Source organism: Herpailurus yagouaroundi, unplaced genomic scaffold (assembly GCF_014898765.1).
Source record: "Herpailurus yagouaroundi ecotype Mexico unplaced genomic scaffold, PumYag 160, whole genome shotgun sequence".
In the NCBI taxonomy this organism is placed as follows: Eukaryota; Metazoa; Chordata; class Mammalia; order Carnivora; family Felidae; genus Herpailurus; species Herpailurus yagouaroundi.
In genome coordinates, this window is record NW_024412401.1 from 25,377,370 (window position 1) to 25,400,763 (window position 23,394).

The 23,394-nt window shown below is 38.2% G+C and overlaps 1 long non-coding RNA gene across 1 annotated transcript in view; it reads right to left on the reverse strand.

The window, feature by feature from the left end:
- Positions 1 to 23,394, reverse strand: part of LOC121034740 (uncharacterized) — a 490,191-nt gene that overhangs the window by 383,269 nt on the left and 83,528 nt on the right. The gene's annotated exons all lie outside the window — the stretch shown is intronic.

Consider the following 23,394-nt stretch of genomic DNA (forward strand, 5'->3'; position numbering starts at 1 on the left):
AAACTTAAAATCTCCAGCTGAGAATTTAGCTTAAAATGTCCCAGTTACACACTGATGTTACCACCCCACCCAAGCAGGCACCTGACAGAAACAAATGCAAATTCCCTCTGAAATAAACCACCTTCATCCGGGTCTCAGAGAGTTTACCCAGAAAAAGTTCCAAGGCACAAATCAGTCAAAATTCACAAAATGCATAATAAAATGAGATGAAATGACAGCAGAATTATAGCTGCAAATAATTAAATACTGGAATTAATGACCAAAAACTAAGAACATTTAATATTTTCAGGAAATAACAAGCTGACTTGAAACTGTGAGTAAACAGTAATGAGATTTTTATTTTTTTTTTAAATTTTTTTTCAACGTTTTTTATTTATTTTTGGGACAGAGAGAGACAGAGCATGAACGGGGGAGGGGCAGAGAGAGAGGGAGACACAGAATCGGAAACACTCTGCAGGCTCCGAGCCATCAGCCCAGAGCCTGACGCGGGGCTCGAACTCACGGACCGCGAGATCGTGACCTGGCTGAAGTCGGATGCTTAACCGACTGCGCCACCCAGGCGCCCCGAGATTTTTAAAAAGAATAAAAAGAGTGGTGCCTGGGTGGCTCAGTTGGTTAAGCATTGGACTCTTAATTTCAGGTCAGGTCATGATCTCATGGTCGGAAGATCAAGCTCCACATTGGGCTCTATACTGGGCGTGGAGCCTGCTTAAGATTCTCTATCCCTTTGCCTCTTTCTCTTTCTTAAAAACATAAATAAATAAAAATCAAAAAGTAATTAAAAGAGTAAAAAGAACATCTAGATGCTAAAAACATAATCTTTGAAATTAAAATCTTAATGGAGGGGCTTAACAACAGAATAGACACACTGGAAAAGAGAATCAACAAATGGTTAGATCTAAGGAAATTATCCAGAATGCAGTTCAGAAGGACAAGCAGAGGGAAAGTGTGAAAGGTGAAAAAACATAAAATGCATGTAAAAGTATGTAAAAATGCATCTATTTATTTGGACTTACAGAATAGTTTCATAACCTGTTAAAATTGGAATAGTCTTATAACCATTAAAGCAATTGAATCAGAGGTATAGTTTCCACATCTGGAGAAAATGCCAAATACAGATGGCTTCACTAGCAAGTTATACCAAACAGTCAAGAAAAATATCCTTCCAAACTTGCAAAAACTCTTCCAGAGAACAAATAGTGCGGGAATACATCTCAATTCATTTTCTCATTTTATAATCTAGCATGGTCTTCATTTTAAACTTGACAAGGACCTATGGCAACAGTCTCAGACAAAAATTCTGAGGCAATAATCCTAAACAGTATAGGAACAAATTAACAATATATAACACCTATCAGTATACAGAAAGGATAATCTAGATATAGTAATCAGTATACAGAAAGGATAATTCTGTATTGCCAGAAATACAATATTAGTTTAACACTAATTCCATAGGGAATAAGACCCACTATCCCCGCTTTTATAAAATATTATATTAGAAACTCAAACTAGTGTGGTAAAGAAAAAAAAAGAAACAAGTGATACAGCAACTAAAAAAGAAACACTGAAATTGTCACTTTTGCATAAGATAGTATTCAAAATAATTTACCAGATAGATGATTAGAATTAGAAAGAATATTTATGTATTTTTCTGTATAAAAAGTCAATTTACAAAAATCAATTATATTTCAATTACCGAAGAAACAAATAATTAGAATACATATTTTTAAAGAGGCCCTTTTCAATAGCATTAAAAAGAAATTTAACAAAAGTTGTATAAATCCTCTCTGGAAAAAATATTTTTAAAAATTACAAAAAGCATTCATTAAGACCTAGATAAACAAAATAATATTCCACATTCATTGAACTAGAAGACTCAGTATTACTGAGATGTCCATCTCCTCTAACTTAAGCTATAAATTCAATAATATTCTAAATAAAATCCCAGCAGGTTTTTTAAATTGACTTTGCCAAGCAGTTTTTAAAATTTACATGGAAGAAAAAAGAGCCAAGATTAATGAACACATTCCTAAAGAAAAACTAGGACATTTGTTTTACCACATATCAAAACTTCAAATAGAGCTGACATAATTAAGAAACTGTGACATTGGCATAATAACAAACAAATTAACCAAAGGGGCAGATTAGAGAACACAGAAATTCACCCACTCATATATGGAAATTTGGTGTATGGCAGGGCTGGTATTGTAAGCCAGTATAGAAAGAGTAAATTTTCAATAAATAGTACTGAGTCAATTGGCTATCCTTATTTAAAAGAAAAAAGGGGGGTGCCTGGGTGGCGCAGTCGGTTAAGCGTCCGACTTCAGCCAGGTCATGATCTCGCGGTCCGGGAGTTCGAGCCCCGCGTCAGGCTCTGGGCTGATGGCTCAGAGCCTGGAGCCTGTTTCCGATTCTGTGTCTCCCTCTCTCTCTGCCCCTCCCCCGTTCATGCTCTGTCTCTCTCTGTCCCAAAAATAAATAAACGTTGAAAAAAAAATTTTTTTAAGAAAAAAGGAAAAAAGAAAATGTGCTTGTACCTCGAATCACACACAAAGTCAATTCCAGGTAGGTTACAAACCTAACTGGAAGACTGAACTATAACATTTTCAGAAGAAATGCAGAATATCCTTAATACCTGAGAGAGAAAATTTTTACTTTAGACACAAAGGGCACAAATTTTATATCAAAACCAAAACAACAACAACAACAATAGAACAGATCAATGAAACCAGGAGCTGGTTCTTGGAAAGAATTAACAAAATTGGTAAACCCCTAGCCAGACTGATCAAAAAGAAAAAGGAAAGGATCCAAATAAATAAAATCAGGAACAAAAGAGGAGAGATCACAACCAACACCACAAAAATACAAACAGTAATAAGAGGATATTATGAGCAATTATATGCCAACAAATTGGGCAATCTGGAAGAAATGGACAAATTGCTAGAAACTCACAAACTACAAAACTGCAACGGGAAGAAATAGAAAATTTGAACAGACCTATAACCAGTAAAGAAATTGAATCAATTGAATTGAATTGATCAAAAATCTCCCAAGAAACAAGAGTCCAGGGCTGAATAGCTTTCTAGGGGAATTCTACCAAACATTTAAAGAAGAGTTAATACCTATTCTTTTGAAACCATTCCAAAAAGTAGAAATGGAAGAAAAACTTCCAAACCCATTCTACAAGGCCAGCATTACACTGATTCCAAAACCAGACAAAGATTCCACTAAACAGAACTACAGACCAATTTCCCTGATGAACATGGAGGCAAAAATTCTCAACAAGATACTAGCAAACCGTATCCAACAATACATTAAAAGAATTGTTCACAACAACCAAGTGGGATTTACTCCTGGGATGCAGGCTGGTTCAATATCTGCAAATCAATGTGATACATCACATCAATAAAAGAAAGGATGAGAACCACACAATCCTCTCAATAGATGCAGAAAAAGCATTTGACAAAATACAGCATCCTTTCTTGATAAAAACACTCAAGAAAGTAGGGATAAAAGGAGCATACCTCGAGATCATAAAAGCCACATATGAAAGACCCACCGCTAATATCATCCTCAATGGGGAAAAACTGAGAGCTTTCCCCCTACATCAGGAATAAGACAAGGATGTCCACTCTCACCACTGTTATTCAACATAGTGTTGAAAGTCCTAGCCTCAGCAATCAGATGACACAAAAAAATAAAAGGCATCCAGATCGGCAAGGAGGAAGTCAAATTTTCACTCTTCACAGATGACATGATACTCTATGTGGAAAACCTAAAAGACCCGACCAAAAAACTGCTAGAACTGATACATAAATTCAGCAAAGTTGCAAAATAAAAAATCAATGTAGAGAAATTGGTTGCATTTCTATACACCAATAATGAAGCAGCAGAAAGAGAAATCAAGGAATCAATTCCATTTACAATTGCACCAAAACCCATAAAATACCTAGGAATAAACCTAACCAAAGAGGTGAAAAATCTGTATACTGAAAACTATAGAGGGGCAGCTGTGTGGCTCAGTTGATTATGTGTCTGACTTCAGTTCAGGTCATGATCTTGTGGTTTGTGAGTTTGAGCCCTGCATCAGGCTCTGTGCTGACAGCTCGGTCTGTAACCTACTTTAGATTCATCCCCCTCTCTCTCTGCCTCTCCCCAACTCATGCTTTGTCTCTCTCTCTCACACACACAAGTAAGCATTAAAAAAAAAGAAAACTATAGAATGCTTATGAAGGAAATTGAGGAAGACACACAAAAAAATGGAAAAACGTTCCATGTGCATGGATTGGAAGAACAAATATTGTTAAAATGCCAATACTACCCAAAGCAATTTACACATTCAGTGCAATCCCTATCAGAATACTGGTGCAGCCACTCTGGAAAACAGTATGGAGTTTCCTCAAAAAATTGAAAATATAACTACCCTACAACCCAGCAATTGCACTACTAGGTATTTATCCAAAGGATACAGGAATGCTGATTTGAAGGGACACATGCACCCCAGTGCTTATAGCAGCACTATTGAGAATAGCCAAAGTATGGAAAGAGCCCAAATGTCCATCAACTAACTGACGAATGGGTAAAGAAGATGTGGTGTGTGTGTATGTATGTATATATATATATATATATATATATATATATATATATATATATATAATGGAATATTACTCAGTAATCAAAAAGAATGAAATCTTGCCCTTTGCAAAGACGTGGATGGAACTAGAGTGTATTATGCTAAGCAAAATCTGTCAGAGAAAGACAGATATCATATGATTTCACTCATATGTGGAATTTAAGATAGAAGACAGATGAACATAAGGGAAGGGAAACAAAAAACAGAGAGGGAGAAAAACCATAAGAGACTCTTAAATACAGAGAACAAACTGAGGGTTGCTGGCACAATGTTGGATGGGGGGATGGGCTAAATGGGCAAGGGGCATTAAGGAGGACACTTGTTGGGATGAACACTGAGTATTATAAATAAGTGATGAGTCACTAAATTCTATTCCTGAAATCATTATTGTACTATATGTCAACTAACTTGGTAAAAAAACAAAAATAGGGGCACCTGGGTGGCTCAGTCAGTTAAGCATCCAACTTCATCTCAGGTTGTGATCTCATGGTTCGTGGGTGCAAGCCCTGCATCAGGCTCCGTGCTGACAGCTTGGAGCTTAGAGCCTGCTTCAGATTCTGTGTCTCCCTCTCTCTCTGCCCCTCCCCCACTCATGCTCCATCTCTCTCTGACTCAAAAGTGAATAAACATTAAAAAAATAAATTTAAAAGTTTTTAAATAAATAAAAATAAATTTTAAAGGGCACAAATTTTTAAAGAAAAGTTTACACATTTGACTAAATTAAAATTAATATTATCTGCTTACCACTAGATACCATAAAGAATGAAAAAGAGAATAGGAGAAGGTAATTGAACCCATATAACCCAAAGAATTAATAACTAGAACTTCTACAAACCAATCAGGAAAAGAAACCCCAAGAGAAATATAAGCAGAAGATTTGAACAACCTCTTCACTAGAAGATAAACCATATGAAAAGAATGTTCTACCTCATTACTAGTGGGAAAAATACATATTTAAACCAAATGAGAAAGCATCTCATAGCCACCATATTAGCAAAAATTATACTGTCTCATAATATCAGGCGTTGACAAAGGTGTAAAACAACCAGAATTCTCACATGCTGTTGGTAGCATAATTTGGTACAACCACTTTGGAAAACAATTTTGAATTACCTAAATATTTGAGGAAGAGTCACTCTTAAATGTATAAAGGAAGTCTTAAGTAACTGTAATAGGAATGGTATATTACAATGTTCTTTGCACTACCATTTATAATAGGGAAAACAATCTGGAATAAGCCCAAATGTTCATTATGGACGATAAGTTGTGTATATTCATATATTAGAACACTTTATAGTCATGCAAGTGAATGCAATATATAACACACAATGACATGGAAAAAAATAAAGGTATTTAATATTGGTTGAAAAAATCACAAGAGAATACACCCAGTATGAATCCATTTAAATATAGATTCAAAAGCATTCACTAAACCATGTGTTGTTTGGAGAAACAACAAAATATATATAATAAAATTATACAGAAAATCAAGGGTACAATAAACACAAGATTTAGGATAATGGCCATGTGACCTCCAGGAAGTAAGAAAGGATGAGATAGGAAAAAGGCACATAGGAACTTTCAAAGCTAATGGTACTGTTCCTTATCTTAAACTGAATGATAGTCATATGGGTATTGATAACATATTGATTCATGATAGCTTATATGTAATTTGTAAATTTTTGCATGTATTCAACATTGAATAACCACTTCAAAAAAAAATATCTACTGACATGAAAATGCCTATTTGTCCAAATGATCATTACAAATTACACTATGTAGCAACATAAAAACATGAATTTGATATATTATTTAAAATTAGAATAATAAATTATGTATCAAAAGCTATGGCTATGACTACACACAAATTATGGTTATAAGTAGATACAAACTAAATATAAGCAAAGGAAAAGAAAAGACACTTGATTCTTAATTTAATTTCCCTTCCTTATTTTTGTTTCCATTAACGTGGTCATAATTCTGTGCCAACAATAAAATGATATAATTAAAACAGAAAACTGATGCTCTGAACAGGTCTTCCATGAAAGCTATTTGGTCTCTAGGCCAGATAACCAAGGTACCACCATTCACCTGGTGGCAGCTTATCTCAATTGCAAACAAAGTATTCAAGGAAAAAAATCAATGTCTTGATTGCTGCACTTATGAACCTTGCTTTATATAGCAACCAAAACATGCTTCATCAGCCTTCTTCATCTATGTTACCTCTGCCCATAATCCTGACAGCCATAGAAACACGGTACCCAGATAGCTGAGAAAGGACACTACCACAGAAATCTTTCCTAAGGACAACTCTGCAACCCAATGACCTAATTTTATAAAAGACATTGGAAGAGAAAGATTATGACCAATTGACTCCCTATTACTAGGGAACTAGGAAGAGGGAATATGATTTAAGGAAACTGCACCAGGTTCTATTTGATCTGCAACGAAAACTGTTCCTACTATTCTGAATTTAAGTATCATGAATCATCCAAGGTCATCAGAAATACTTCATCTCAATCATATTAAGAAAAAACCAAAATGTTCCTCAAGGAGATATAAAAAGGAAATTTGAGGAGCCTTCATACTTACTCTTGTACCCGTCCAAATATCTCAAGTTTGTGAAAGAATAGAAATTGAAGTATAAATTAGTGATGGTATTGAAATCGCTTTAAATCACAATTAAGCATTCATACCATCAAACTTAGAAGAGAAAAGCCAATACTGCTATATTGAAGTTAAGAATAAATTAGAGGCATGTAAAAGTCTGGAATAACAATATGCTATAAAAATTACTGATATAAAAATATGCCATTTAACAAATTTGATACTACAGAGGCATAAAATTCTACATAGAGTCTGGAAGCAACCATGTGAGCATAAGGAGGTAGCTGGGGTAATGCCAACATGGTTAATTCAGAAAGAAACTCAAATTTATAACTGGTTTAATTTCTGTTTTGAAGATAAATTACATGCCAGAAATGTATATGTTTCAGAAATTTTTCTACTGATATTTAAAGGTAAAAACTGGACAATATAAAAAATATTTTTCAGTAAATATCTTCCCTCTTTTCCCCCCAAATCTCATGAACACCTCAGTTCACACACATGTATGCACACACTCTCACACATATTCTCATGCACATTTCCTAAACTATTCAGTAGTGAACAATTCTAGGTTACCAACTATACTGTATTATATAGGTATAAAACATTGTAATTGTTTAGAAACTAACTGTACAATTTGGTGTTCAAAGATTTTTAAAGAAATTGATTTAGGAAAAGTTGGAAAGGAAGCCCAAGTTGATTGACAGTCTGGAGTTTGTGTTTCCACCATCTGAGCATAGCCAAATGCAAATGTGATTAAGTTCTGAGAGACAGGAATCTGCGAAGTGTCTGCAGCTTATTAGAATCTTCTCTCTAGGTACTATCCTGCAAGGGCATCAAGGGTGACCTCTCAGCTTCTTGTCTTAGAAGCCGCTTAGATTAGGGAAGAGAAAATCATCTTTATTCCATGCACCAAATCTAACCCATTGGTGGAGTTATTACTGGAAGGTAGAGTTCTGAGTTCATGCCCAGGATCAATAGGAAAAAGAACTGAAATGATTTGTCTGGCATAAGCACACAAGGAGAAAATGGTGGCAGAGGTACTACATGGTTGCTATCTTTGCCCCAAGCAAATTCTGCAATTACCTATATCATTAGGAGGTTAAACATACACACTTATATGCATCCTGTGACAAGTGCATTTCTTTATGCTATTGCTTATGTATATAGAAATTGCAGAAATGTAAACCTATTTCATACAATCATTCAATAAAGATATTTTACAGTTCAGTTAGAAAACCCATTTTTATGTATCCATTTAACAAACTGAGTCATAATTATATGTACCACACATTATTCTAGGTACCTGGAGATATAGAGTAAGATGAATTGATTTATGCTCTCAACGAATTCACAATCTAGAGTAAAAAATATAAAAATCATCATCAGACACTATGCCAGTGGAGAAAGGTACACAGAGGAGGAGCAACTAACTCTTCCTCAGAGAACTCAAAAGAGTTTTCTCAGAGGAAGTAGCATTGCTTTTGGTCTTGAAAGGCAGGTGTTTGTCAGGTGAGACTGGTCATGGCATTTCATGCATCAATTAATCAACAAACAGGGTCCTTTAGTTGTGCCAGAATCTGTGCAAATTGCTGGGAATAGAAATAAATGCCAAGTCATACCCTCCAAGAGCTGTGGTCTAGAAGTTTGGAGGTAGATGAGTAGAATCCAATGAAGAAACAGATTGGAGTGGGAATAGAGATTGGAGTGGTAATAGGGACTAGAATGGTAATAGGCAGTATGATTCAAAGGAATATTACAAAAGATATTTTACCAAATAAATAACTTTATATATCATCCTCTTGGGAATTCTGTTTCCATTTAGAATATAAAAAGCTGGAAAGAGCTCAGTCCAAACCTAACAGTAAAAAGCTGGATGGACTACAAATCATAACTTCTCTTGAACCATCAGAGAGCTGCAATTATAGGACAACCTAGTAACCTGAATTCTAAGAAAAGATGGACCTTTCCGAGGAGAGGCAGGGCAGGAGCACTTGCTCATGAGAGCCACGGAAATGAAGGAAGAGATACTAGGTGCTAGGTAAGTGGGTAAGTAAGAATAATTCAGCTAAATATTTTAATCAATTGCAAAAGGTCAAGTGTGGGCTATCTTTTAACTCTCTCAACGTGTCACAGCTACTCTGCAACCATTTGAAATAATAGGCTTGAGTAAAAAGGCAACAACTTATTTGGATTCAGGAATAGTTGGTTTTTTCAACCTTGACAGGTCCTAAATTTCTAGACTCTATTCCCTCTGTTTCTGCTATCAAATCATCAACGCTCTGGCTCTGTGTAACCACTTTCTTAGAGTACTCACATGATAATCATATAAATGATCGTGGATTCAGTGAATACACACACAATCTTAAGGAGGTAAAAGATGCTTATTATGGGACTTGTACACTAATTCATAAACCTCTAGAAACCTAAGAATCTCAATCCATTCCTATTTCAAAATATTTACCAACATTTAGAAAACAGGACCAGAATCAGAATAAAGAGTCCAGAAATACACCCATTCTCATTTAGTCAAAAGACTTCTGACAAGGCACCAAAGAAATTCAGTGGAGAAATGAAGCCTCTTCAAAAACTATGTTAGAATAACTGGACATCCATAGCAAAAGTGAGAGAGACAGAGAAAGAGAGAGAAAAAAATTACCTAACACCATACACAAAAAGCAATTAGAGATGGGTCATAGACTTAAATGTATATAAAGGCAAAACAGTAAAGTTACTAAGAGAAAAAAAAATCACAGGAGAAAATCTTTATAGCTTTGTAGTAGACAAAACTTTTTCAAGAAGGACATAGAAAGTATGAACCATAGGGGCGCCTGGGTGGCGCAGTCGGTTAAGCGTCCGACTTCAGCCAGGTCGCGATCTCGCGGTCCGGGAGTTCGAGCCCCGCGTCAGGCTCTGGGCTGATGGCTCAGAGCCTGGAGCCTGTTTCCGATTCTGTGTCTCCCTCTCTCTCTGCCCCTCCCCCGTTCATGCTCTGTCTCTCTCTGTCCCAAAAATAAACGTTGGAAAAAAAAAATTTAGAAAGTATGAACCATAAAAGAAAAACATTGATAAACTGTACTGTGCCAAACTATAAAATGCTCATTGAAAGACACCATCAAGAAAATAAATAAGCAAGCCACAGCCTGGGAAAAAATATTAACAGTGCATATACCTGACAAATACATTGTGTCCAGATTGTACAGAGAAATCCTATAAGTCAATCATACAAAGACAAAGAACAAAACGTCTTAAATGAGCATAAGACTTAAACAGTTCACAAATGAAAATATACAAATGGTCAATAAGCACATGTAAAGTATTCAACATCATTAGTCATCACGTTAACACAAAGTATAATACATGACATGCCAGTATATACAACACACACACACACACCTGTAATTTTAAAAATATTAACAACACCAATGTTGGAAAGGATGTTAAGCAGCCCAAATTTTCATTGGTTCTAGTGGGAGTAAACTTTCTACTTCAGGAAATGCGTTAGCAATTTCTTTAAAAGTTAAAACATAATCTACCCTATGACCCAGAAATTCTATTCATAGATATTTTCCTAAGAGAATTGAAAATGTATGTTTACATAAAGCTTTATATAAGAATGTTCATAGCAGTTTTATTCACAGTAGCCAAAAACTGGAAACAATCCAAGTATACATCAACAGGAGAATGGAGTTTTTAAAAACTGTGGTACATTCAAAGATTGAATACTACTCATAAATAAAAAGAAATGAACTGCTGATACATTCATGAATGAATCTCAAAAATATTACGCTCAGTGAAAGAAAACACAAAAGAGCACATACTGTATGATTCCATTTATAAGAAATTCAAGAATAGACAAAACTAACCTATAGTGATAGAAAGCAGAGCAGTAAGTAGTTGAGGAATGGGTATGGGGGTTGACCAGCAAGATGCATGAGGGAACATTCTGGACTAATGAAAATATTTTATGTCTTCATATGTAGTTGTCAAAACTGATTGAAGATGCGATTTTACCATGTATAAATTGTACCTCCATTTTTTTAAAAAGGTTAATAAATGTTGCTAGGGGCACCTGGATGTCTCAGTCAGTTGAATGTCTGATTCTTGATTTCAGCTCGGGTCATGACCCCAAGGTCATGGGATCAAGCCTCGAGTCTGGCTCCACGCAGGGTATGGAGCCTGCTTAAGATTCTCTCTTTCTCCAGGCACCTGGGTGGCTCAGTCAGTTAAGAGTCCGACTCTTGATTTTGGCTCAAGTCATGATCTCAGGGTTCATGGGATCAAGCCTCGAGTCACAATGTGGAGCCCACTTGGAATTCTCTCTCTCTTTCTCTCTCTCTCTCTCTCTCTCCATCTCTCTCTACCCTTTCCCCACTCATGTTTTCTCTCTCACTAAAAAGTAAAAATGAATTAAAAAATAAAATTAATCAAATAAAATAAATTAAAAATAAAAAATAAAATGAATATTGCTAAAGGTATAGATTTCAGGTGATACCTCCCTAGACATAACTGATAAAAATGTAAACTTTTCCTAATGTCCTGGCTTTGCACCTTCTTTTGACTTACATAAAGTCTGATTCTCCCTATACTTCCACAAATCTCCTACACTCAGGTTGGAGGAGTGGTCACCGCTAGCCATCTGAAATGTTGGCCTCAGATCCTGGAAGAGTGAAAAGAGTAGCATTTCAGAAGAAACTGAAAACAGGGTTGGACAAATCCAAGGGACACTACAAGAAGAACAGGAGCTTTACCAGCCTACTATGGGACAGTGACCAAGAGCTGACTCACCAGATACAAAACTATGTAAGGTGGTTATCAGGGACTGATTCTTCACACCCACCCCTTCTATGCATAGATGCAGAGCCACAATAAGGATGTACTGCCTTATGTTTTCAACTAAACATAAACTGAGGGGTGTCTGGTTGGCTCAGTCAGTTAAGCATCCGACTTAGGCCCAGGTCATGATCTCACGGTTCATGAGTTTGAAACCCGCATTGGGCTCTGTGCTGACAGCTCAGAGCCTGGAGTCTGCTTCAGATTGTGTGTCTCCCTCTGACTCTGCCCCTCCCCTGCCTACCCTCTGTGTGTGTGCCTCTCTCTCAAAAATAAATAAACATTTAAAAAAAATTTTAATAAACATAAACTGAAAATTTATTGAAGCCAATTACCTAATCTGTTGGCTTGAACTTTTCCATTTTGTCTTTAGAGTACTCAACTTTGAACATAATCTTGGCTGGATGAAGCCACCTGTACTTCGATCTCACAGAAGACTTTCCATAGAAGAGAACACAATTGACTTGCACTTAAGTGTTTTGTCTTGTAAGTGCTTTAAGTCATTGGTGCCAGCCTCAAGTTAGTTTCATGGCCAAAAAATAACCAATTTGGTCTGTGATTCCTGATAACAGCTGACACAAATCAAGCTACCATCCTTCAGAACTGAAGTCTTTGGGCATACTGGTAAGTGGATGAAAAAATTTCAGCAGAGAAAGTTAGCTTTATTTTTAATGTGGTTATTCAATGCTGAGACAAGTGTTAGTGGATTTTAGAGACATGGAATAAGAATGGAAGTTTGGTGTTTTTGGTCACAGGAACATACTGTGACTTCTCAAATATAGAACAGATTACTTATTTTTTTTTAGAAAACAAAAGCATCTTGATGATTTAGGGGGCTATTTATTTACAAATGGATGAAATGGATGAGTCTTGCAGAATCTGATCCTAGACCCCAATATTCTCTAGGAAAAACTACAACCTAGGGGCACTTGAGTGATTCAATCGATTAAGTTTCCAGCTCTTGATTTCAGCTCAGGTCATGATCTCGTGGCATCCAGTCCCATGTTGGGCTCTGTACTGACAGCATAGAGCCTCATTGGGATTCTCTCCCTCTCTCTGTCCCTAATCCCACACCTGTATGTGTGCATACACTCTCCCTCTCTCTCAAAAATAAATAAGTAAACTTAAAAAAAAAAAAACCTACAACCTAAATGTAGTTTGTCTGCTTGTGACCAGTAAATGCAAGGGTGGGGGGAAGCCCTAGCCTTAAGTTTGCTTTGTAGCCCTCCCTAAACATACTCTGAAAGCAACCACATTACGGCGACAACAGCGTTGCAGTCCACTGAGTAATTTCTTCCTGGTAGATGTCCATTGTTATTTAATTCAGGGAAGTGTATATGAGGTTGCAATAAAAAGAACTATGCTTAGTGGTTAAATTTCTTATTTTCTTGTAATAATACCCTTCTATTTCTGTGACTACGTCTTTGCAGGTGCACCCTACTTTCTCCACTCGCCTGACCCAGTGGTTCTGTTCTATACAATTCAACTCCTTGGCCCTCCATTATTTTTCTTCACTATCCCCCTACTTGTAGATTCCTCCACTAACATCTTAACTACCATGATTTTAATGATAGTTCCCAATCTTACAACTACAGTTCTTTTGTCTTTTTTTTTTAATGCTAATCCTACTGTTTACTTTTCACTTGGATAACCCATCATACTGCTAACTCTGCAGATCAGGCCAGCACAACTCCTCACCTTCTATATCCCCTGATAGCACTCCCAGGCTGCAAGACTCTCATATCCAAAACCTGGACTGCTGATTTCTATTTCTCCTTTCTTCACCCACATCCTACCAGTCCTCAAGTCCTGGTAAATCTTCTCTCGTAATTCTCTCATAGTCTCCACTACCCTTTCCATTGTCCAATACACCAAGATCCCCCTCTTGGATTGCTGCAGTAGGCTCTTACCAATTTCCCTAAGTGTCCACCTCCCATCTACTCATGTAGCAGCAATAGCAAAGGCACTTCAGACAACACAGTTGGGTGATCATGGGTAAACTGCTTAAATCCTAGAGGCACAGGTTCCTATCTGAAATGGGAAGGACAGTACCTCACAGGTTGGTGTGAGGGTACTTGAAGGATGCTAGAAGAATGATTTGTCTGAAGGCACTTTGCAAACAATGAAGTATTGTGCAAAGTGTTTGCCACCAGCTGGTAATTATCTTCCAAATAGACTAGAAACCCCTTGCCAGAGGGGCAAGGGTGTCACATTCCTGGATGTTCCTCAGAGTGCCCATTAGGAGGGTCCTCCACATGATAAATGGTCACTAAATATTTGTTGTATAGAGTGAAGTCAGCCTGGCAGCTGCAGGCAGCAGATGATGGTGTCCCACAGCTCTGTTGCTACCTGCTGCCATCCAGTCATCCCTCCCCTTCCTCCTGCACTCACCCCAAGCCTACATATCCCAACCTCCACAGGCACCAAATTCTCAATGCATGGCCTTGAACTTAGCTAGCAGCTATGTAATATGATGTTAGTGATTTATAGGTACTTACCACTTTTTCCATTTTCAGGACAAAGAATGGGAGCAATGATAGCATGTTAATTGCTAGAAAGTCTGCTGTGACACTTTAGGTACCAAGGAAATTAGTACAGAGAGCTCTTTCCTGAGATCATTCAATTCTTTGGGAGCTTTATGCCCCAGAGAATGTGAATGGGAAATCACAACTCAGTCTAATCAATAGAGACTGTAACGAGCTCTTATATAATCCTTCAAGAGTCTATATCTCCATCAAGAAAGTAGGCCGAAGGAGTGAGGATGGGATGGATATAGTCCATCTGAATACACATAAAAACATTTTCCTAGAATCTTAGAATTGAAAGAGATCTTTGATGTCATTTAGATCAAATTCCAAATCAAATACAATAATGTCTACTCTGATATGTCTCATGGTCCTCTACTTAAACACCTCCAATGACAGGAAGCCCGCTGTCTAGGAAGACAGCCTACTGATAGGCCAACTATAAATTCCACTTTAGAGCACATCTAATCCAAATCCTGATTTCACAGATTATGAAACTGAGGCCTACAGAGTGGAGAGACTTAATGTCACACAGTAATTTAGAGGCAGAACCAGAACAGAAATTCTTCTTCCCATAACAGAAAGTTAAAACACTTCTGCACCCCACACCATCCACTTTTATTCCTACTCTCTGCTCTGGGTTCCATCTCCAGAGCAACAGAGATTCTGTCTAATTCCTTTTCCACACAACAGCCCTCCAAATTTTTCAAGAAAGCTTTATTTCGGCTCTTGAGTCTTTCTGCAAAAGAAGAAGTTATGTTCTTTATTCCAGCCCTTTCCATCTTTCTTAACTTGGAATGACTCTACACTCTTCATCACCTTCAGCCCTTGATCACCCACAGGCTGAGGGCACTTTCTTTTTTTTTTTTTTTTTTCCCAACGTTTATTTATTTTTGGGACAGAGAGAGACAGAGCATGAACGGGGGAGGGGCAGAGAGAGAGGGAGACACAGAATTGGAAACAGGCTCCACGCTCTGAGCCATCAGCCCAGAGCCTGACGCGGGGCTCGAACTCACGGACCGCGAGATCGTGACCTGGCTGAAGTCGGACGCTCAACGGACTGCGCCACCCAGGCGCCCCTGAAGGCACTTTCTAAATTAAGGACACCCAGAACTGAACAAAATCCCAGCAGTAAACAGTACAGTGGGCTATGAGATTCCTTTGACCTTGACACCTCACTTCTATCATTGTACCCAAAGACTGTTTTACCTTTTTAGAACCAGGTCATGTTGTTGAGTCTGTTATAATAGATATCTATTGAGTATTAATTCGACCCAGGCATTCCTCTAAGTACTTCACATGTGTTTAATTCTCACAATTATTCCCACAATTATTCCAACAATATTAGCTAGAACTAATATTATCAGGAAGGAAAATAAAACACAGACTTTAAAAAACATACCCCAGATCATACAGCCAGTGAGTAGCAGAACCCAGATTCTAACCCAGGCAGATGGCTTCAAAGCCTGCACTCCTAACTTAAGGCCACACATGATTTAAAGGAAAATAAGCCTCTTTATTTAAAAAATTGTTAATTGTGGGGTGCCTAGGTGGCTCAGTCAGTTGAGCATCCAACTCTTGGTTTCAGCTCAGGTCATGATCTCACGGTTGTGGGTTCGAGCCCCGCATTGGACTCTGCACTGCCAGTGTTTGGGATCCTCTCTCTCCCTGGCCCTCCCTTGCTCTCGCTCTCTCTCTCTCTCTCTCTCTCTCTCTCTCAAAATAACTAAATAAACTTAAAAAACTCTTAGTTCTATTCGTTTCTGTCAAGGGAGACCTCTCACAGCCTATGAAATGGGATATTTTGCTACATTTGCATCCATCTCTATTAAATTTCAGATGGTGAGTTTGGGCTTCTCCTTTTCCACTTTCATTCTATAATTCAATATATTAGCTATTTTCCTTCAGTTTGTGTCATCTTCAAATCTGATAATATGCTTTCCAGCTCTCCATTTAAGTTGTTGGTAAAAATTATAACTAGCAGAGGGGCCTGATGATATGAAAACTTGACTGGCAGTAAAAAGTAATCTAAGGGTTGGCCCTTCTTCACACCTCTTGCTTAGCCAATCAGAAAGCTACATAACTACTCTATTTTCTAGCCCACACTTCTTCATTTTGTCAGAAGGATATAGTAAAGAAATTTAACAAACACTGTATAAAAATGGGTACTAAGACTACAGAATTCCCCCAAACCTCTGTGTCTAGAATATCTTTATGAAAATGAGGTTAACATGGTCTGATGTGTTCTTTGTGAATCCATGTTACCTCTAAAGCATTACAACTTGGCAAATTACTTAAAAATCATCTGTTTAATGGTCTATTTTAGAAATGGGGCCTAAAGTTGTCATTAAGCTTATCACCTATAGTGTCTAATATTCACCTTTTGCCCTTATTACAGGCTTGTAGGAACTATGGCTTTCTCACTCACTCCGCATCCATCCTCAGAACCCCAATAAAAGTTTCCAGCAGTGCTACCTCAAATACATATGCACGTGATATTCTTTCAATATCATGGGCAGTTGGTCTTCTGAACCTAGGATTTGAAACGTATTTTCACAGCTTCAGATTCTTTCATCCACTCGCCTCTGTTGTATCTTCACTTAGGTGTCTATGAAGCATTTCCAATTTAATATATATCAAATGGAGCTTCTAATTGTTGCCTCAGTCCCAAACTTGCTCTTCCCACAGTCTTTCCCTTCTCCATAAGTGGTCAGGCCACAAATCCTGGAGTCATCCTTGATTCTTCTCCTTCTCTTACATTGTATAAACAATCCATTAGCAAATCCTATGGGCCTTGCCTTCCAAAATTTTCCAGAATCCAACCACTTCTCAATACCTCTACTGTTACATTCTAATCTAAGCCACCGTCATCTTTCTTCTGTACTACTGAATTAGTCTCCTAATTGGTATCTTACTTCCATCCTTATTCCACGTAGAAGATGCTATTGGTATGCTCAGCCATGCCCCCTGGAACCCCTTCTACCAATGTGGTTGGTGAGCCCTTTCCAATCCATTGTGAATGCATCCATGAGGACTGCCCTTCAGCAATAGAAGCCACTGTACCTGGATGTGCCTGGGATTTAGATTCTCTATCCCTTTCCTCAGAGTCTTTAGCCAGTAACCAAGGTGAGGGTAAAAAGCCCCTCTCCCTTGACTCAAGTGGGGAAAACTCTACTGTGAAATTATGTTCCAGGGCTTGCCATGGGATCAGGCTGAAGCTTCACATCACCTAAAACCATTTTCTTACCACTGTCCTTCTTCATTTTTACCCTGCATCCTTCACTCCCTACCAGTTTCTTCATAAATCATATGCACATATTCATCTCAGGCTCTACTTCTAGAGAACTCAATGTAACACACGCCCCTTAGTGCAGCCACAGTGATCCTATTAAAATATTCACATCATTCCTTTGCTCAAAACTCTCCACTGGCTTCTCATCTCACTAAGAAAAAAAAAAAGAAAAGAAATCCAAAGTCTTTACCATAACCTGAAAGACTCTGCATGGTCTTCCCCAGCTATCTTTCTGACTTGCTTCCTTTCCCTCTCCCCACTCATTCACTCCACTCTCACTGGCTTCCTTGATATTGATAATGATTGACGTGCCATCTCCTCTCTCAGGCTGTGTACCCAACTTTCCTCCACCAAGAAATCTCTCCCCTGAGGTATCCATGAGGTGTCTTCACTTCTTTCAAGTCTCAGTTCAAATGTCACTTATTATTGAGGTCTTCTCTAATTACCCTATTATAAAACAGCATACATGTCCCACTTCCTGTCACTCCCTTTCCAAGAGAATGTCAATTCCCTGAGAATGGGAGCATTGCTCTGTACACTCTTATATCCCCAGCACCCAAACAGTGTCTGGCATATATTAGGCACTAAATAAATTTGTTGAATTATTTAAATAGACTATCTTTTGACTTCCTATACACAAACCACACAAACACACATACACATCCAAAAACTACCTCTGATTTCAAAGCCCTATTAGCACTATCTGTTCTATTTTTTTATAGCTTGGGAACCATTCCTGTGATGGCCACAACAGAAGAAAAATAGAAGTTGAGTTGTTATGACTTACTGCTGTAATCTATTAATGTTCTTCCACTAGAAAAAAATGGATAATATGGGGAAGTCTAGAAAAAATAGAGCTTTGCAAACCAGAAAGCTTGAGAATTGTACTGTTATCTCAAAAGGCTTATAGTCAAGTTGCTAGGCAGGTAACTCCAAAATATGAAGCATAGTTGCCATCATTAGTGAAAATTAAAGGAATGAAAATTAAAGGAATGAAAATTAAAGGAATGAAATTTAAAGTTAAGAAAAACTTACATAACAGAGATCATTGGTATTTAAAACCAAAGAAAGTCCTATAATTATTTAATCATATAAAGAGTGGATATATTTCTCTTAGTACTCATAGAAAGGTTTATGTGGTACGTTCTTGGAATGGACAAAAACTAACACAAAAGAATTTTGGATTTGTAGCACATGAACCATGGAAATGACACTGAGGTGTTTAATCTATAATTTTTAAATGTATAAAATCGATGCTGAGGCAAAAAGTACTGATGGTATGAGAGGCACAGGTTGATCTATGAGAAGGAATGCTTTGCTTAGTTCAAACCACAACTCAAAAATCTAGGAAAAGCTGTCCTTACCCACAGTTTAGAACGCCTCCCTCCCCTATTCCAAGTTCTTTGAATATTCCCTTATTCTTCCAAACAGATGAGTTCATCAAAAATGTTATAAAAGTCAGTGTATATATTAGATAAGTAACCTATAGGAAGTTTTCTAGCTTGTTTGCAGTTAGTGGAGGGAGAGGTTAGCTCTGGGCTTCTCCCTATACCAAGCCCTACAGAGCCTCTCCTACTTCTTCAGCTTCATAGTTAGATTCCTGACCGCTCTGGGACATGCCTGCTCTATCCTGAGGTCTTCCCACCCTCCCTTCCAGTGAGGTCCCCCAGAAGCTGCTCAAGTCTCATGTCCCTCTGCCTACACCCATAGTCTGCCCATTTGAACATTTCTCCAGTGTGCTCCATGCTCTCTGCAGCCACATTTGACAGCTCTCCCTGCCTTCTTTCTCTCAGCCACCAGATCCCTTTCTCTGTTTCTTTTTTTTTTTAATTGAAGTATAATTAATGTACAGTGTTATACTAGTTTCAGGAGTACAGTGCCATGATTCAACAATTCTACATCACTCATCACAATAAGTGTTCTCTTAATCCCCATCACCTATTCCATCCATCCCCCCACCCACCTCCCCTCTGGTAACCACCAGTTTATTCTCTATAGTTAAGAGTCTGGTTTTTTGTCTCTCTTTTTTTTTTTTTCCTTTCTTCATTTGTTTTGTTTCTTAAATTCAAATATGAGTGAGATCATATGGTATTTGTCTTTCTCTGACTAACATTTCATTTAGCATTGTATCCTCTATGATGTTGCATCCATGATGCAGATCCATCCGTGATGTTGCAAATGGCAAGATTTCATTCTTCATTATAGCCGGGTAATATTCCATTGTGTATATATACTATATCTTTTTTATGTAATCATCAATCGATGGACACTTGGGTGGCTTCCATGTCTTGGCTATTGTAAATAACACTGCAATAAACATAGGGGTGCATGTATCTTTTCAAATTAGTGTTTTTTGTTTTCTTTGGGTAAATACCCAGTAGTGAAATTACTGGATCATCTGGTAATTCTATTTTTAATTGTTTGAGGAACCTCAATACTGTTTCTACAGTGGCCGCACGCACCAGCTTGCATTCCCACCCACAGTGCACAAGAGTTCTTTTTCTCCATATCCTTGGTGGCTGTCCCTGCCTACCCTCTGCTCTCTCAGCTACCAGGTGCTTTGCTCTGGTTCTTTATTGATCCTACTGGGATAAACCTCTCTGTATGACAGGGTCTTCACTGTTCCCAAAGGGAATCATTATTTATTTCCCAAAGACACCTCTTTTACCCTTCGACCTTCCCCCAACAGCTCCCTCTACAACCTGTTACAGGGCTTTTCAAAGAGTAGTCCCGGATCCCCTGAGACAAAATCTTGGGTCTGGGCCAGAAATTCTCAGTGTGCCATGTGTCATTTCTAACAAGCTTCCTAGGAGATTTTGTTGCACATGTAAGTTAAAGAACCACTGCATTCATGTGCCTCAAGGGAGTACCTCTGTAAATCTCCCTCCTCATCTCACAGAAGTCCTCACCCCTCCCCATGGGTAGCATCAAAGAGGGGAGATGGTCTATGGTCAGGGCCTCTTAGAGGCCACACCACTTCCAATTTCTGAGAATGACGATATCTTAGAAAATGAAAAAAATATCAAAACAGCATGACAAAAATTGACATATTTTAAATGTTTGCACTCAGTAAACATATATAGTGCAATATAATTGTGCTATTCACAGGTTTACAAAATATAAAATTTATAGCACCCCACAGCTAATGCAATCTGGTCATAGAACACAACTTTCAAGTCATGCGTAACGGCTGTTTTGGGATATTTTTATGTGCTTTGTTATTAGATCAGTGTATGTCTGTGGCTATGCTAACCCCGTTTGGAAATAACATCAAAAGTCTAAATTTGAGGTTGTTCTTAAATGTGAGGTGTTGGCAATATGGCCCTCCTGATGCTCATTGTGACACCCTATCCATTGTCTCTTCGAAAGTGGCAAGAACCCCCTTCCTGGGACATAGTCCTAGATCTACTGTGTGGTGAAAGAAACAAAGGTCACTCAGCTGGAAGGGTGAGTACAGCCAACATGGAAGTAGAACAAGAATAGCTGGGAGGTTTGGGGACATTCACAAGGTGAGTCCTCCCCAAGTGTGCTCTTTTATTGGAGGCAAACCCAGCAGACATTACTGACCCAGCCTAGGGAGAGAAAACTGCCTCTGTGGAGCCAGATCAGCGTGCACTTGTCACTCTGTGGTTGGTGGCTGCTTGTTACCCCCATCCTCTTCCCCATCCCAATCCTATTCAGGTCTTGATTGAACCTCCCAGCCTGTTCTCTGCCTTGTTACAGAAAATTGAGACGGGATACCTGTCTGAGCCAGGGAGACCCTCCTGGGACTGTTGTAACAACTCGTGAGAGATCCTTGAAGAGGGGTGGATGGCAGGGTCAGGGACTCCTCCTCACACTTCTCAGTGACACCCTGGACAGCTGGGATTTGGTTTCAGGGGGGAAGATGGTGGAGTTCATTGTAGTTACATAAGTTAAAATTTCCCTCCATGCTCACCTTGTTTCAATCAAGAAAATCTGAATCCTTACAATCAGCAACACTCACTAGAGAAAGGAAGTTCTAAGGGAAAGAGGTTTAAGTTCTTCTGGGTTTCATTCGCACTTTACCCTGAAACCCAGGATTGAAATTCATACTACTTGGCAGACACTTGGAGCTAGGCTTGTTGTCTTTCATCCCTTTTCTCCCCCAGGAAAAAATAAAAATCCTTTCCACACCTGAAGGCTTTCTGCTTTCCTGCCATCATACCAAAGTAAAGCGTCATCTCCCTGGCAACTTGTGCCTGGTGTGAGAAAAGAGTAAGCCCCTGGGCACATGTGTCCGGCACCTATCTGGGAGGAGAGGGGTCTCCACAAACGTACTCCTGTCTCTTCCCAAACAGACATTCTGGCATTATATTCAATCCCTAACTGTGTGGATTTATTTAGCTACAGTGTTATCTCCATTAAGCCACAAGTAAGAGACAATTCTCTGCTTTTATTTATAACCTGAAGGGATTATTTTTGAGTTAAGGCTTTAAGAATTCAGATCTATCAGGAAAGAACAGCTTGTGTAATGAACTTCCTGTTTTCATCATATTTGGACACCGAGCCTCCTTGTTGCCTGTTATTATTACCCAGTTAATATGAACTGCCTGGAGTTTATTTTTAGCTGCGTTGACTCTATTGTAAGGACTGCATAACTGCTTTCAAAATGGGAAAATGTAATTACGGGATCTAACACTAAGTTGGGGATATTCTTAGGTTCTTTCACAAGGCAGTGGCTTAAAAAATGAAAATAGACCATTTTAAATGGCTAAAGAAAACACAGTTATTTGATCCAAAATAGCCCATTGATCCTTTTACAAACTAAACACTTACTTCACAGAATAAAGTCTCATTTTTGTTTAAGTGACCTAAACATATGAATTTATTTCCAAGTTCAGAGCAGGGGGAGTCGAGTGAGGAGGAGAAATTGGTGGAGAATTGAGGCAGGAAAGGTTTAAGCATCATCTACTAAAACAGCACAAGATTAAAACCATGCTGAAGGCACCTAAACTCCTACCATGGGGGTTAACAGATAAGGGTTGGCGGTGGGGGTGTGAATCTCAGCACATCTTGGATCATTCTATTGTGTGCACCAAGTGTCTCATTCAGGGGCTTCACGGGCAGGGAGAAGCCTGCACTCAGAGGGCTGTGTAGGCTTGCCTTTCACATTTGGTGGCCTTGAATTAGTCACTTGCACAGTCCACTGCCTCAACACCCACCTCTTCTAAGACTCCAGGTACTCACCACTCCATTATCCCTTCATTCAACAAAAATGTACAATAGTTCCCCCTTATTGTGGATATTGGTTCAGAGAACCCCAGTGGATGCTTGAGACCCAGAGCATGGAAATATATATATTTAGTTATATATAGTTACTTATTTATATTTATTTATATACATATACACATATACCTGTGGTAAAGCTTAATTTATAAATCAGGCACATTAAGAGATCAACAATAAGAGTAAAATAGAACACTTATAACAATATACTGTAATAAAAGTTATGCGAATGTGGTCTCCCTCTCAAAATATCTTAT